Source organism: Bemisia tabaci, chromosome 3 (assembly GCF_918797505.1).
Source record: "Bemisia tabaci chromosome 3, PGI_BMITA_v3".
NCBI classification, from domain to species: Eukaryota; Metazoa; Arthropoda; class Insecta; order Hemiptera; family Aleyrodidae; genus Bemisia; species Bemisia tabaci.
Window position 1 is genome coordinate 38,914,537 of NC_092795.1, and position 16,195 is coordinate 38,930,731.

The 16,195-nt window shown below is 40.9% G+C and overlaps 1 long non-coding RNA gene across 3 annotated transcripts in view; it reads left to right on the forward strand.

Annotated features, from left to right (window-relative positions):
* Nucleotides 1-16,195, forward strand: part of LOC140224256 (uncharacterized) — a 147,185-nt gene that overhangs the window by 20,399 nt on the left and 110,591 nt on the right. For 2 of the 3 annotated variants that reach the window (XR_011899558.1, XR_011899557.1), the window contains exon 3: nt 7,629-7,643. The exons of the other annotated variant lie outside the window; for it this stretch is intronic. This is a non-coding gene — a long non-coding RNA (uncharacterized lncRNA). The remainder of the gene's footprint in view (nt 1-7,628; nt 7,644-16,195) is intronic. 3 annotated transcript variants of the gene reach the window in all.

The window sequence follows — 16,195 nt, forward strand, 5'->3', positions numbered from 1 at the left end:
ATAGTTTTAAATATTTGATAATCGGGCTCTCAGCGGGCGTTGGCTAATTTCTCAGAAGATATTTGGAATTTTTCGTCAAGTAGGTATATTCCTTATTTTAAGACGGTTTTCTAGATTCATTTTCCAACTTTTTGAAAATCGGAAGATCTTCTCTTTTACCTCTTTTCTACTGCTTTATCTTTTTTCATGTGAATGGGTGAAATCTTGTAGTTTCCATTTTCTCGTCTGAAAATGTAGATGATTTTTTGGAAAATCGGAAAAAAAATTGCATGGAATATTTTTTGAAATGGCCGATTATTAGGGAATTTGCTGTATTTCGTCCCTACAAATTATCAGGGATTTTTTTAATATAAAAAGTTAGGCATCTTATCACTGATCAAAGTATTCTGTTAATTCGTCGATTCTCCGACGAAGGAACGTAACTTCATTCTAAGGTTGCAAACTTGACTCAAACAATTCCATTTTGACAAAAATGTGCTTATGCAATGTTTTTCTTAAATTGTTCTAATTCATGTAAGAAATCAGAGGAAAAATCGGTGAAATTTTCAGTTGGAAATGCCCAAGATTCTCCGAAATGAAGTTACGTTCTTTCGTGAAGGGAACGACGAATTTACTATTCATTTTTATCGAGTTCTCTCCCTGATAATATAAATCGTATTCGAGACATCATGGTGAGATGACGATCGATTGGTTCAACATGTAAACACACTCTCAAAAGTCAATTTAGAATTCTGAGGGAACAGGTTTTTTGTGATAGATTTTTGATACATGTGAGTACCAAATGGCAATGAAATGTAAAATTGTAAAGAATTTTCTCATTTTCAGCTTTCCCAACTGAAATACTAAAATTTTTCACGAGGTTATGTTCTACATATGTACAATCTAGATACATCGAACCACTATCGAATACGATCCGTTTCAGTTGATCCCTTAATGATTCCCGTGAATTTTTCCCGAGTTAAGTCGAGACGGCATCAAGGTGCCGGGCACTACAGGCTCGGACAATACCGGGGAAGGGATATCATAAAGAGCACCACTTCTCATCGACAAAGCGAGGGAACCAGCTGAGACCTGATTTACGACGAGCCCCAGATCACCACCACCCTCCTCCTCCTCCTCCTCCCCCCCCCCCCGAGCCGCGGGCCGAGCACCCGAGCTTTCGACCGATGAATACGAGCTGCGGAGGGAGGGCGGGCTCCAGATGAGCTCGTAAAAAAACATCCTCTGTCAGCTTAAATCTTAATAGCGCTGCGCTTTTCAAGAAGCAGAGTATCGAGCGCAAGCTATGGAGGTTATAAGCTGGTGTTTCATCGCTGAAAATACTCATCCCACGGCGTTGCCCCTCACTGTTGCGCTGAGGAAAAGAGCCGTATGAGCACGGGGAGAGAATAAAATTGCAAAATGTTCGCTCACTAGTTTTAGTGAACAGTTACTATACACACGTCTTGACTATTTCCTGGTTTTAACAGCTAAATAAAAAATTCCGTACCTTTCAGCTTTATTCCGTACTATCGTATAAAACTTGGACAGGGTGTCTACAAGTCCGGAAATAGTACTGATTTTATAAAGGGCGGTCCGGAATTCCCGAAAAGTGAGGAAATTCCGCAAGAGGGTCCGGAATTTTTCTCATTTTTTTGTCATTTTTGTCGCAATTTGAGCAAGGAATTCAAATATTTATAATTTTTCGAATTTCGTCAAATGAGGGCACTGAAAAAGTACTGAATTTTTCTGGTGAGGAGGTACTGAATTTCTTGGGAATGTACTGAAAAAGTACTATAAAAGTACTGATTTTTGGCCAGCCTGTTTTAGTAGACCTTGGTGGCAATCTTCAGTGGAAAAGCAAATTTCAAATTTTTTCAAACAATTTTTCACGTGCGACTTTCCGTGGCACTCCGAAGTCACTAGCTTGGGCATTTACTGTGACTCCGGTCACGATCTGCGAGAACAGCTTTATATATTTTGTATCCAAAGCTTATGGAATTCCGAGCTTTAATATTCAATGTCGTGTAAAAAGATTACAAGACACCAGAACTATCCAAATATATCTCCCCTATGGTATAATGCATACCGGATCAATCAATAAATCACCAGGAACGCACAAAGCAAAAGTGACACACATTTGACAGTCTGATGGTTCATCGTTTTGATTTATAGGCGCCTCTTGCTCGCATATTTTTCCTCGTAAATCATTGTGGATGAGACACTAATGTTTGTTTGTTTTTTCGTCAATTTATTTATCTTTCTTTTTTGACAGTTGGCGCCACTATTTTCATCTTTCCAGTAGAAATTTGACCATCGGTTCATCTTTGGTCTGATTTTTGATGATTCTATTTAGCAGTTTTCCTCATTGAGCGATCGTCTTGCTCCGTTATCCATATTTCAAGCATATCTAGATCGCATGTAGCAAAAAGGAACCAGCGCGGTTACAGTGTTCTCAAAATCGTGCAACTTCTCAAATCATTTCAAAAATATTTAATATATGCGCTGTACTAAAATTTACACAATTATTTTCTTTTGAAATTAACAATTTTTTGGTGGAAGCAAAAACTATTTGCTATTCTGATGGGAAATGTTTTGGATAATTATGAAGAAGCAATATTTTTACATCACTGTAACCGGGCTGGTTCCTTTTTGCTAAATGCGATCCATCCATCGGACGCAAAGATATCCAAACGTGTCTAATCAGAAGAAAAAGAAGAAAACCCGAACAGCTTAGAAATAGAAACGAATCGGGAAAACCAGTAATAGAACTACACTTTATTCTGGAGCATAATACGATTAAAAAGAGAACAAACAATCATAATTCAATTGATGTGTTTACCCAGCGCAATAATGTATTATTTTGCGTTCAGGATTCAGTAAACAACAAATTTGTATAGTTTAGTGCTCAAACAGAAGTAATGACTGCCTTCGTAGATGGATTACATTTCGCAATAAGGAACCACTATCTCTGGCTCTTCCATAAAAGCACCTTTCTGCATAGGGAAACCATTAGCATATATGTTGCTTCTAAAATGAGCCAGAAATAGTGGTTCCTTACTGCAAAATGTGTTCCAAATGCAATCATTCCAAAAAGTGTATGTAGAGTGTAATATACAGTAAGACAATGGCTAATTCGTCCTATCAATGTGCAAGATAACGGGTACAAAAATTTCAGCTTTCACCCTTGCTAACTCGCTTTTTTTCAAAGTTAATGTCTCAGTTCACCCGACAACGGTGGCTCTGAAGAGCGGTTTGTTTTGAAAAAGTAAAAATAGCCCCGTTTAAAAATGCGGATGGTTTATTAATCACGGTGACGCGTATTTATCGCGTGTGTCACCAGTCGCGACACGGTCGCTATGAAATTAATTTTAGAAATATTCGAGGTGTAACTCATTACGGGTAAACGCTCTTTGTGTCTCCTTTGTTGTGGCCCTGGCCCAGGATGCGGCTCCGGCCCCGCTAAGGAGAGTAAGTGGTGCAGTGCAGGTTCTTGACATTGCGCGGGTGTCGCTGTCGACGTCGGCGTTGTCAACCTTTCCGTACGTTAACGTCGTGAACGCGTAACACAGAATCCGTACATTTTGCGATGAAACCGCTATTCACTCGTTATAAGTAGTCATTTTTTCATATAAGAGAAAACGGAAGAGGAAATTATGAGGTTTGACTCCACGGGATTACGGTTTTAGCCAACAATTTTTTTCCTTTAAATTTTGTTCTTTATAAAAAAAACAAAACGATACATCAATCAATGATCCATAACAAAGAACACTCCATAATGCGCCCGTTGCACACATCTGCTGGAGAATGGAGTGTACAATAATAGTATATAGGCCCTAAGATTCACCTCCCCCATGAAAGGAAGAGTCGCAAAGAAAAATTAAGGGGGAAGGGGGGATTTGGAAACATCAGCTAACGATAGAGATCAGGAGAAATTTAAGTAAAAATTGACTCAGTCCACAGGATAGGTGAATAAAAAGAACAATGCGCTTCAGAGTGAAACGCACTCGTCGTGGAATTGCATACTGGTAATTTTGAAGGCGACTTTTGCTCCCTCGTCAGCGCTTCATAATCAATGTACGCCTTTTTCAGTTTATTCCAGTTTCCACTGCACATTCCACTGCAGCACGTTTTTAAAAAAAAAAAATGTATTTAGTTTTCTCTAAGTGCAGGCTTCTTCGCCAGGTTGAGGCCCAAATTGCTGCTTTTGAATTATGACCGTCCGGCGGCGCAAGCATTTCTGTCCCCTGCGTAGGCGAACCTCCACTGCAAAGAAGCGTTAAATGGTGAATTTTGGCAGTGGGCAAGTAATATCACTTCATGTTGATTTGTCGTCTGCGTGCATCTTTAGAAGAGGAAATTTCGATCTCCAGTGAGCCGATGTGGTATCCTCTGATTTGCTTCAAGTATCAAAGATTCTAAAATCTATTCATTTTTGAGAGTTCTTATCGAGCACAGTGTGGCAACAGTGTCCAATTCATTTCAGCGCGACACAAGCGCATCCTACACCATCAGAAAATATGAACGAGTCTGTTCGCTCGATTTAATTGTCATTTTGTTTCGCCGTCTATTTTTTCTTTTTTCCGGCCGCGTTCCTGGTTTGATTCATTCCCCACTATTAAGCCACCTTCCGATGCGGCCACGCGCCGTCTTTGGCCGCGAATTTGGCGCTCGGCCGTAGATTTTTAGGCCATTTTTCAAACAGGCCCCCCCCCCCCAACCCCTTCCCCCTCCCACTCCAGCACCTCTGGTGTGAAGTTGGATCTCGCCCTCTCATTTTGGTCCCCGGGCTTTTTTACCCCCTTCTCCTCCAAGATATTTTCACAGCTGCTTCGTGTGAAGTTATATTTTTAGTTAGGCTCTGTTTTTGTTTTACTAAGCTGCACATTAGTTTTTCGAATCCTGCCGGGCCGATGCACATATTCCTGTCAGCAGGTTCTTTTGGAGATATTTTCGATGACTCCGGTGTTCGCTATTGAATCGGCATTCTCAAAGTGAAAGGGACGGAACATTGCTACAAAGTTCTTAGATGGACTCAAATCAGCTTGCTGAACTTACTTGATCATTGATAAATAGTAATGCATAATTTTAATACACTGGAAAAAAAAACACATTGGATCTAGAGTAGAGTCCAGACTCTTAAAACATCGACAAGAAAAAATACTCTTGATTCAATCAGATTTAAGCTGAAATCAAGGACCAAGCCTCTTATTTTGAGCGGATTTCCTTTTGATTTAAGCTTAAATCTACTTGAATCAAGAGTCCATTTTCTTGGGAACACACTGGAACACTATTTGTAAGGAATTGATAATATTTTCAATTCCTTACAAATAGTGTTCCAGTGTTCTTTCCAGTGTTTGCTTGCCCAACAAAGACACATGTCTGCAGAGTCGTATTTTCAGTTTTCCTAAGTCGCAAGGGAGTTACGTCTTTTCAGAGTTCGAATGTCGCATATTGAATAGAACACATTACGATGAATTTGAATGTTTGTATCCCGAGCCCTCGCCGCGAGTGATAGCTATAATTCCATCACGCGTAGGTATCCATAAAGCTACAAGATCCCGGTTTACCGAAATGAACCTTCGAGTGAATGTAATTTCCTCCGGATACTTTGTCAAGGCACCGGGCCCATGCTTATTTATGTTTTCAATTTTGACTTCCGAACCGCGGAAACACAAACAAATTCCCCCCGCCGGGGTCAACCGAGTGCAGCGAATTCGAAACACCCCCTCTCTTTGAGGAACAATCCAATAAAATGGAATAAATTATTTTCGAAAGGTCGGTAAACACGTGGAGACTCGAGGTGAGGCGGGGGGAGGAACTCGTACAAAGTCAAGAAAGGGAAAAGAAAGGTAATTAAAGTTGCGGAAACAAATGTTTTGAAAGCTGGCTCTCGTACCACGGCCCCCGCCCCCACCCCACCCCGCGGTAGGAGCAGAATGGGAGGGGGGAGGGGGAGGCAAGGGTTGATGCCGAAATCGACGGGGGCCAAACCAACTGCACTCGTCTTGAAGGAGTTATCGTATCCGACTCGGGCTTTGATGCGGTGTTGTATGTTTCGAATATTTGGTGTATTTCGATAACTTCTCAAAAGGACTTCGCTGTATTTCTTTACTGATAGGCGTTTACTGCTCTCTTAAAGCAGGGTTTCTACAAGTCCGGAAATAGTACTGATTTTTTAAGGGCGGTCCGAAAGTACTGAAAAAGTACGGTAATTCCGCAAAAAGGTCCGGAATTTTTTTTAATTTGATATCATTTTTGTCGCAATTTCAAATTGTTGAAATTTTTTGAATTTTGTCAAATGGAGGTACTGAAAAAGTACGGAATTTTTCTGTTGGAGATGGTATTGAATTTCTTGATATGGTACTGAAAAAGCACTGTAAAAGTACTTTACTTATTTTTGATCAGCCTGTGTTAGTAGACACCCTGTCTTATCAAAAGCTGAAAAGTAATCAATAGCTAATTTTTTTTAAACAATACAGCTTCCTCTTCTTCGGACCTAATTTTGAGCATCAATTCAGGATACCGAAGTTTCCCACATGCAATTCGAAATTCAAAGATCGACAAGAAAAAATACTCTTGATTCAATCAGAATCCAGCTTAAATCAAGAACCAAGCCTCTTAATTTGAGCGGATTTCCTTTTGATTTAAGCTTAAATCTGATTGAATCAAGAGTGTTTTTCTTGTCAATGTTTTCAAGAGTCTGGATTCTAGATCCAATGTGTTTTTTTTTTCCAGTGTGTTGCGCTATCATTTTCTTGAAATGATTTGTTTTCGAACTGAGAGATTCAATTTTAACCTCTCTTTCAGAAGAAAAATCCGTCTATTCGCGAACGATCTGACAGCAAGCGGAGCCCGAGACGGCTCTTGTGTGGGCGAGGAAAAGAGGAGGAAGGCGCGAGGGGGTGGGGGAGGGGGTTGAAAGCAAACAGAGCAGAAAAGTGACAGGGACACGACAACTCGGTCGGATGTCGTCGCGTCGCGTCGGTGGCCGCGGGCGACGGAACAGAGGAGTCGGCCACGGCGCGGCGTCGCGACGCCCGACGAGGTGCGGAAGGGTTGCGCGGGCGACGCGGGACGGGGGATGAGGGATGATGGCTGGAAAATATGATGCAGACGCCGCGCCCAAGGGCAGCCGGGAAGGACCCCGCCGAGCGACGCCCGATAGCCGTCTCCAGAAATCTTAATTCGGCTCCGAGGGGCGAAACCCCAAATGTATCGTGAAACCATGTATTTCGGTTATGGTTTTCGCATTTTATTTTTTCCTAGAATCTGTGATGATCTTTATCGAATGATATGTATTCGATTCATCTTTCACTTGAAAGAAAAACACATTGGATCTAGAGTCCAGACTCTTAAAAACATCGACAAGAAAAAGTACTCTTGATCCAATAAGAATCTAGCTTAAATCAAGAACCAAGCCTCTTAATTTAGGCGAATTTTGTTTTGATTCAAGCAAAAATCCGATTGAATCAAGAGTATTTTTTCTTGTCAATGTTTTAAGAGTCTGGACTCGAGATCCAATGTGTTGAATTGTGTGTGAAGAATCCAATGTGTGTGTTGTCAAATTGAATTGAATTACATTAAAATGGCTTTTCCTCTGTTACGTGTATAGCTCAATAATTTATTTCATTTTTCTTTGATTTCAGTTGCTGTTTCATCAGGTAAGCCGAATTCGTCTCTTATACTTCCATTCATTGAACTTGAACCAAGCCGGTAAGCTATCAAAAATTTTATATTCTTAATAAGTACCGAATATTATTTAAAATTGAAAGGATTCCCTCTTCTGCTGTTGAAAAAGTGTTTCCAATCAAAAGTTCAATCGGGTAAAAAACCCTTGGTCCATTTTAGCCTCATCTGTGAGAACATGTCCCGGATCATCGGATTTCAAGACAATCATGTAGTTGAGAGGAAAAATCCTTACGAATTATAAAAAGTAGCCAAGGTATCAAAAAGAATCTATTTTTATTGTGTCTTGCAGCCAGGGATATAAGGAAATCTGGATCATCTGATTTTAGGATAATCATGTAGCTAAGAGGAAAAATCCTTAGGAATATGAAAAATTAGCCAAGGCATCTAAAGAAATCGATTTTTATTGAGTTTTGCACCCGGGGAAATAAGGAAATCTTCTCGCGCCCCGAGGAAAGATAAACCGGAAAATTCGTTAAAGCTATCTTCAGACCTTTGCGCTCCACTTATGCGCCACTAGCGCTCCTCGCGTGGTATGAAATCTGCAGTCGCTTCAGTCCAGAAATCAACAGCGCTTTCGGAAGCTTTTACCTCTCATGGCCGTTCAATGGAGGACCTAACAAGCCGGAACTGCATGTTGGCACTTCCGGAAGCACGCAGAAAAGCGCGCCTTCCGGCTCCGGCACGCCGGGACGTGAACTCCGGGTCGCGCCGGGATGAGCGCGTCTCGGACTGATTCTCGCGGGCTTTTTCCAGCTCGGGTTACACGCTGTCCCTCTCGGAGGAGAGAACTTTTTTAATATACCCGCAGAATAGCATCGCACGTGTCGTCAAGAGCTTTTTTAGGTGATTAAGAGGGATCCAAGATGTTGAGACGCCTGCCGCCTTCCTGTTGCCGCACTAACTAAGAATCTCCGAAATGTATCAGGAATTAAGGATGTTTCGTCGAAAAGTCTGACAGTCTTCAAGCTGCACTGAAAAAAAAAACTTATTGGATCTAGAGTCCAGACTCTTAAAAACATCGACAAGAAAAAATACTCTTGATTCAATCGGATTTTTTCTTGAATCAAGAACCAAGCCTCTTAATTTGAGCGGATCTCCTTTTGATTTGAGCAAAAATCTGATTGAATCAAGAGTATTTTTTCTTGTCAATGTTTTCAAGAGTCTTGACTCCAGATCCAATGTGTTTTTTTCCAGTGTATTAGAAAGTAAGGATGTTTCTCCAAAAAGTCTGACAGTCTTCAAGCTGGGAAAAGATCAAAAATAAGCTCAAGCTGAAATCATTTGCACCGAGTGTAGTGGAATGAACCAAGTCATAGCATACTCGAACCGAGACTGAATGGTTTGAAGTTTTTAACCTTTGCCAGTTTAATGTCATTTGTAGGTAAAGTTCAATGATTATGATATACGAATCAGAGGGAACGAAAACACACTAACTCGGAAAAATGAAAATAATCAAGACACACACAAAACTGCACAGTAGGTGAGGAAGTTAGTTTAAGAAAAAGATTTTTGCTGCCGAAAGACAAGTACTTATGGACTCTTTAAAGGTCAAAGTTGGAACAGGTGCACTAACTTCAATGACCTTCATGTAAACCAACTGTCTTTAATGGTAATTGAGCATTTTCGTGTTACCGAGTTGGTGTGTTTTTGTTCTCACTGATTCATATATTCTTGACCATGAATTTTCGACAGGAGAAAATGGGGTAGCTGATTGAACGCAAAACCACTCCTATTTCATTTTCCCTCTAAATGTAAGGTTCTATCCTGTTTCTTTTAGTTCCCATCCGACTTAAACGTGTAGTTCATCGTAACCCAGTTCCTTCTTTTTAAAAGTAATCGGAGGCAAATCGGATACTAATTTCTACTGCGTCGTTTTGGCTTAGCTTACAAAGTAGTAGAAAAAATTGCGTAAAATATTTTTATCGTTGTCTTGTGATTGAGTTTAGTACCAGGAGCGAACATTTGTAGAATAGCCATTCGTTTTGTCAGGCTTTAAATGATTGCTGTTGTTATAATGTGGAGTTCCCTAACATTACCAGAAGACGATCTGCCTAACAATCTAGTAACAGTTTCTTCGAAGTGTTGTTCTGTATCTTAACCAGCAATAACCACGAACCAACCAATCGCGGAGCAAAGACCGCTAAATTTTTCCTGCGTAGCGCATTTCTCTTCCGACCCTCTTTCTTTAATTGAATTAGACATACATAGTACATGAATCCATTTACCTGAGTATACTTCCCTTTACGAAGGACATTTTATGATTTTGTCATTCGTGTTCTTGAACTGGATCTGCTTGGGCGGTTGCATACCACCTCTAATGAAGAGGTAGCAGTGCTCACACCTGAATGCAGTCATGAACTAGAAGAAGCATCCATTTAAAGTCGGTCATAAGCCTCCGAACAAGAACAAGTGCACCAAGAAAACTGCAACAAATTTTAGCGTTGTCAGATTAGTCCCCTTGCAGAACTACCAATCTGTCGTGCTAAGGAAATACGCCGTATGAACTTTTGAGAGTTGCCAAATTTCCCCAGATAAAACATGTATTTCTGAGGAAAGTTGCTCATATTTTTTCTTGCAATTTTCAGGTATTTTAGAATACATTTTGAACAAAATTATCTGAAAAAATTGGTGAAGAAAATTCGAAATTTTTCCAGTAAATTATTTTTTTATCGAAGGAAATGTGGCAACGTCTAAAGGCTCATACGGCGTTCTACCCTAGGACGAGCACGGCAGAATTAAGTGAAATTGAGTATTTTCTCTTGGAGTTGGGCAGCATGGCGACGCATGTCTGAAACTTGAGCGGCGCGCAGTGCCCGGTCTTCCGGTGACAGGACCATTATCCGGAGACGGAGACACAGATATTCCGCAATTACCGGCGGCGACTCCTCCGGAGCAATTAAAAAGATATTAACCTGGTCCGCATCGGCATCGCGTCGGTTTGTTTACGGCCGCCTTAATGACCATTGTTACAGGTCGCCGTCCGGGGACGCGCAAGCTGGCAAGCCTGAAGATGTGCCGAGAAAATGATCTGACAAAATGCTTTTAATTGGACGCCACATCGCACACTGAGCAGAAAGCTACGTGAGAGATACCCTGAAAGCTCTAAGTTTACGATAGCTTCATAGTTTTTCTCGAGTCTTCTCTTACTTTTACAGGGTGTCTGAAAGTCCGGAAATAGCACTGAGTTTTTAAGGGCGGTTCGGAAGTATTGAAAAAGTGCGGACATTTTGCAAAAAGGTCCCGAATTTTTGTCATTTTTGTCGCAATTTCATATTTTTAAATTTTTCTAATTTCGTCAAATGAAGGTACTGAAAAAGTGCGGATTTTTGCTGTTGGAAGCAGAGGTACTGAATTTCTCGAGAATGTACTGAACGATTACTGTAAAAGTACTTATTTTTGACCAGCCTGTTTTAGTAGACACCCTGTTTTATCAATTTTCAAGTTCAGCAAGTTCATAAAAAAGCACCAACATTACGAGAGCCAATCTGTATGTTAAGAATAATTGATTCGATGAGAGCCAACTCAGGATCTTTTTAAACTTAAGGTTTTTTGGGTTTTTTTTTCTAAAAATAACTCTTTAGATCTTTCCATTCAGTTTTTGATCAGTTCTCAAAAAATGCTCGTGTCTCGTCTGACGCTCCGGTTTTCATAATATTAATTTTTTTCGCGGGAAAAAATATACCATTCACAGATTTTTAATTCAATGTTTTTTCAATACCAGGGGAAGCTCCATCATCAGTTTCTAAATTGGGCTTTTGTCGAAGTAAGTAGGGAAATGCGTCAATGTAAATTACCTTGCCAAGAAAAATCTGACTAACAGGTTTCAATATTAGTAATCGCTGAGTAAATTTATTTTAGCTGAAGTACGATGCGGGTATACAAACAAGAGTCAATCTTACTAGTTTTTTCTCCCGCCAATTGAAAATAAATGAGGAAAAATCGATAATTCAGAATGATTGTCCACAGACACAGGTCTTTGTTACTTTTTTACTGTTGAAAATTCCCGTATTGAAAGTACAGGTTTATTGCTTTTTGCTTTTTCTATTTTTTCTTATGAAATTTATATTTTATTCTCAGCTTTCCTGGATTTTACCCAAGAAGTAACCGTCGAATTTTCTTAGACCTTGCAGTTCAAGTCCATGTGATTCTGCAAAACCTCAGCTGTGTCTCCACCGGGACAAACATGCTCCCCGTTGTGCGCAGAAGCAGCCCTATCCGGCGCGGATCTGAAAATAATCGTTTTCATGGCGAAGTAATTGGTAGGCAGAATGCTCGGTGCACGCCTCCCGCCACGGAAAAGTGATACTGTGCACGGGGCTCCAAGCTCAATCCTCGGTGAAAATAATTAATAAGGCTATCGTATAGTTGAAATTTGCTGATATCATTGTGATCAGCTTAACAACTGCTATAACCAGAGATCAATGACCCGTTTACCTTCTCCTTCTCGCTTATCTGCTTTCTAATTTCACGTCGTCCTCAAAACTTTCCACTTAGAATACAATGAATCCAGACTTAATTCAGCATCTTTCACCTTTTGCACCGGTTAGGTAAATTTTTAATTTCCATGTGTCATCTAATGATCAGGGTGTCTACAAGTCCGCAGTTTCCGGAAAGTTCGGAAATAGTGCTGATTTTTTAAGGGCGGTTCGGAAGCACTGAAAAAGTCCGACAATTCCGTCAGAAGGTTCGAAATTTTTCATTTTAGTCGCAATTCGAGAGAGAAATTCAAATTTTTGAAATTTTTCGAATTTCGTCAAATGGAGGTACTGAAAAAGTACTGAATTTTTCCGTTAAGGAGGCACTACATTTCTCGGGAATGTACTGAAAAAGCACTGTGAAAGTACTGACTTTTGCCCAGCCTGTTTTAGTAGACCTGTTTGCCTGTTGCCTGTTGCCTGTTGCCTGTGTTGCCTGTTGCCTGTTTGCTGTTGCCTGTTGCCAGCCTGTTTGTGTGTTTTAGTGTTGTGGATGATCTGCTGAATATAGTAAAGATTGCAGCGCCAAAAAACGTCCAAAAGGCACTATCGCGTAAATATGGCCGCAGCTGAAATCGTTCATCGATTGGAACGCACGTGCATTCTGCCGTCTTACGGAAAACGTCGTATGGACATTCGAGAGTTGCCAAATTTTCTCGTTCAAAACATGAATTTTTAAGGAAAGTCAATCTCATTTTTCCTTGAAATTTTCAGATATTTTTTATCAAATTTCGAATTCGAAGAACATTGTTTGAAAATTTTGAAGAAATACATTCAAGATTTTCCCAGTAATTTCTCTCTTTAAATGAAATTGGGCAACGCTGTAAAGGATCATACGGCGTTTTTCCTTGCGAGCATTGCAGGAGCGGTCTCCGCATTTTATTTTATTTTTATTTTTTTGCGGGAGGGGATAGCTCGAAAACTTTTTGCCTCGGTGTCCCTTAACTCCCGAGGGACTATCCTTAAAAAATTGCATTGCTGAGCCTCAAAGACCCCGCGATAACGAGGCTTTCGCGTCCGGGAGGGAAAAGGGGTCAGAAAGTGGTCATCGGGCGCGTAGAATTTCACTCGACTGCCTCGAAAAGGCACTGCTCGCCTGAAAAGCGACGAAAGGCTTCGGCTGATGAATAACAAGTATGCAAACCAATTTCAAGGAGGGAAACAAGTTGGAGACCAACCGTGCGATCCCTTGCCCGTAAAATGCAGCAAGGCTCTGTTTGAATTGTTGCTAAGACGTTGATCCTTCTTTCACGAGGTTTTGAATTTTATTCTCTCGTCAATTTTTTTTTCTTGAAATAATGTTCATTTCCTCGAATCAAGAATTGATTGTTCAGTCTGACTTTTGATTATAAAGAAAAAGTCGATTACATTACACTTGTAAAATCTTCAATGGAAAAAAAAAACACATCGGATCTAGAGTCCAGACTCTTAAAAACATCGAAAAGAAAAAGTACCCTTGATTCAATTAGAATCTAGCTTAAATCAAGAACCAAGCCTCTTAATTTAAGTGGATTTCGTTTTCATTCAAGCAAAATCCGACTGAATCAAGAGTATTTTTTCTTGTCAATGTTTTCAAGAGTCTGGACTCTAGATCCAATGTGGTTTTTTTCCAGTGTTCGGATTGATGTATCAGCAGTTTTTCCTTCATATGGCATCATGCTGTGGGTTAGCATAGCAGAAAAGGTCCGCCGTATCCCTTTTTCTTGTCGTCTATAGCTTTATTTATAAATTTCCATAATCAGCCCGCTGGAATACATGAGTAATTTACTCACCAACTCCTCTGAAACCACTAGCGAGACTCCTTTCCTCTCAGACCTCCTCATTATCCCCGGTGAAAAAATTCGTTTCTGCAGGTGTAAACGTTCGCACGTCACCGGAATGTATAAGATATCCCGATGAAGATGCCGGACCCTCACTTGACAACAGGGACAGTGCCGACACGAGTGGTGGCTCGGAGAATCCCTTTACTCCTCGATCATGACGTCCCTTTGATGATGAGACTCTACTCACCTCCAACTCTCAGTCGAGTGGTCCTCGGCTTCCAACTTTTGAGACGTCTCCAACTCGTCCCGAGGGAACGCAACCCCTCCCGTGCCTCTCTCCTGTTTCTACCTTCCACCATCATCCTTTGGTGAAGCCTCACGCACTGCACTGTCGGCAGCGTGTACCGCAGAAGCTTTAGCGTGATTTTGTATCGTCCTCTCGCGTGTGGTAAACGAACTGAAATGTGAAATTGATTATGTTTAGAATCTAGAATGCGATGATATCAGATTGAATGGTTTCATTATGCGATTTTTCCTTTGAGTTGCTAGAAAAATCTCAGAAAATTTCGAAGGTGACACTGAAACGAACTTTTTGAATCGACGTAACCGATGTCTAAACAATATTTCTGCCAATAATTATTTCAACAGACCTTTAACCTATAGTTAGGTTTTCCTCAACTATTCGTCCTCAGTAGTTGATAATTGAATGATATTGTAAGAACTGAATGCCACTAATTGTATCAAAATGCAACATGCATGAGTCCATCTGAGAAAAACTCAGAAAATTAACTGATAAGGGTGAAAAACTGATCTCTTTCATGGACTACATTTTGCAGTAAGGAACTACTTTCAGACTCATTTTAGGAACAACATATGTGCCGGTAGGTTTCCCTGTGCCGATAAATTAAGCGAATTTTCGCGATCGAATGTCATTCATCAAACGAATTGATCAGTGCTGACTGCTGAGTGATGCCGATGATCGGTGATGTCAGGAGCCAATCAGAGCTCAGATTTTTTTCCTAAATGAAATTAAGAAGAAAATAAGAAAAGACGAAACACTAAAACACAGAAATTGCGAAAACACCAGACTTGAATTGACAAAACACAACAACAGATAGAGATGACGGAACAAAAATTTTGGTGAGAGATGAAGTTTCTGACATCGATTGCATCAATTCAAAAATCGAATTCAAGTCCCGAGGTGAATTCGAAATTTCAAATTGATGGATTTCAACGGTCTCTGGTGAGACCAACGAAGAAGTCGAATATCATTCAACGGTGAATGATATTCGATCGCGAAAATTCGCTTATTGTAGTTGTAGAGAAGTAGTTATAGATAAAGATAGAGACCGCTTTTACAGCGCTCTTTGACGCTCTGCGACTCCTAGCCGCCAAAGTCCCCTATCCTCTCGGAGCTCTTCAGGAAGTTGGTCTTCCCTCATTTCCTCTAAGTAGACCCCCGGAAATTGTAGTTCCCTATTACAAAATGTAGTCCATTTGTTGCTGGTTTGTATTGCATTTTAGGCCGGATCCTAATTTGCCGCGCACTTGCAGAATTAAATCCGGAGTAAAATCGGAAACAGTTTTAGCGTCAATTAGAGTCCCTGTATAGCTGAGAGTCAAGGACAATGTGAATCGCATTTCATGATGGGTTAGGCCGTAATTTAGGCACTACACGTGTCACCAAACGGCAATAAAGATTCACTCATGTTTTGCCGATTGCAACAAGATGCTATAATCTGAAATGAGCGTCCACAAAAATGAGTAATTTATGCAAGAACTAAGTCAAATACGGAATGAGAAAAGGGAACGGAGAGAGAGAAGTTTGAGAATGAGCCGATCAAGATTACGAAATCATAGTTGCTGCAATTTCTGTGCCCAATCTTTATTCGCGGTGGATCGGTGAAGGCCTGATGGTTGTCGGAGTGTTGTCTTGACTCTCAGTATAACAGGGACTCTAGCGTCAATCAGGGTTGGACCAATAGTAGGAAGGAAATCAAGAGTATCTGATTTAGGGAGAAATCTGTTGACTGATTCTCGAGAAAATGTTGCAACCCAAGGGATGGCCGAGCCCAGCTGCCGGCTTTGAGCGGAAAAGGGACCGGGGCCGCCGCGCCACCCCTGGTCCCACCTCGGAATCTGCGAGACACTGATAAAAGAGCCCCCCGAACACGGGGATGTAAATTACGTTGTAACCAGGGGTTGATGGATCTCGCCCCCTCCGCTCAGGGCCGCGCACCCTCAGAATCGAGCTCACAAACAAGCTTTTTCGGAGGTGCGGGATTG